Raw genomic sequence first — 1,655 nt, forward strand, 5'->3', positions numbered from 1 at the left:
TTGCGTGCGAAGGTGTAGCTGGTGGGTCCCAGCAGTCGGGGGGCGAATCGTTTTTTCGGACGCACTTCCTTGCGTGCGAAGATGTAGCTGGTGGGTCCCAGCAGTCAGGGGGGTGAATCGTTTTTTTCCCGGACGCACTTCCTTGCGTGCGAAGATGTAGCTCGTGGGTCCCAGCAATCAGGGGCGAATCATTTTTTTTGCGAAATATGGTGGCTCGTCCGGTGGGTCCCCGCTGTCAGGTGGAGGAATAATTATTTTGCACGTAATAAGGAGGCACTTCCTTGCGGCTGCCGTGGACCCAGCTGTCAGCCTCTCCACGTACAGTCCATGTCCGATGGAAGTCGTTCCTTGACCACGTTGACCACGCCGCGCCGAGAGCACCACGGCGGTGGACGACAGCGAGGCCTAGGAAGGGGACGACACGGAGCCGGGGAAGACACGGCAGTGGATGCACACGCGAAGAGGAGTACGAGGGTTCACTGGTTCGGCTGCGCTGCCGTCGCCACAGAATAACAGGGGGTGTGGGTCAGTGGGTGAGTGGAGGGATGGCCTGGCTAGCGGTGGGAGTAGTAGGGGGCAGTGAGGCCTCCGCGGCAGCACAGCCGGCCACGGGAGGCAGTAGCAGGCGGCACGACCGGCGCTGCTTTGGGCGGCTGGAGCGAGAAGATCAGAGGTTGAAGAAGCACGACGGCCATTGGATGGACATCATACGGTCACTACAGCTAGAATCGTTTATATTGACTAAGTTGACAAAGCCCTTGGTACGTCAACTTAGTAGTCCCACAGGTCAGCTTCCGAAATAGTGCGCCCCAGATGTCAGGAGGATGAATCATTTTTTGGGCGGGTGAAGCTAGAATATCCGAGATTGAAAAAGAAGCACGGCATCCGTTGGATGGACATCCAACGACCACTGCTACTAGAACCGTGTGTTGACTATAAGTTGACAAAGCCTTGCATACCCGTCAACTCTGTTTTTTTAGGGGACGCGTCAACTTAGTAAGGCCAGAAGTGTGTGGCAGAGAACTTATAGCCCATTTGAGATTTGTAAGAATGTGTAGCTTGAAAAAAATTAATATCTGGGCTGGATATCTGGCCTGGGCTAGACGGGCCACAGCCCGCCCAGTTAATACCTGCAGCGATGTTTTCGTTGTTGTTCAGAGGAGAAAAATTAATATCTGGGTTAAACATCGAAAAACTCTGCAGTGCTCACACCTCAAAAACACAAATACTGCTCGAGCTGCTTGGTCCCAGCTGTCGGCCGCTTCTTGTGCAATTCTCTTGTTTATTGACTACTCCCTCCTTTCCGGTTTATAATGCTCAATTCAAAAATCTCACCAATCAAGGTAGATGGCGAGTGGTGGAATACTTTTTCTAGTTTTGCAAAAGCACCTAATTAATGCTCTTGTTATCCTTAAAAAATTATGTTTATCAATGCACTAATTGCAATGCATGCATGCATAAAGTACATGCATTGGTCAATTTTCTCTTAATACTTGCATGCAATGATTTAATGCACCTTGGAATCTGAACATGTGATGGAAAATAACCAAATTGAGCCTTATAAAATGGAAAAACTAAAATTTTGAGATAAGCCCTATAAACCGAAAAGGAGGGAGTACATAGGTAGACAATGGTGTGGGACCGTGATGTCAAGA

Source organism: Triticum dicoccoides, chromosome 5B, assembly GCF_002162155.2.
Source record: "Triticum dicoccoides isolate Atlit2015 ecotype Zavitan chromosome 5B, WEW_v2.0, whole genome shotgun sequence".
Taxonomy (NCBI): domain Eukaryota; kingdom Viridiplantae; phylum Streptophyta; class Magnoliopsida; order Poales; family Poaceae; genus Triticum; species Triticum dicoccoides.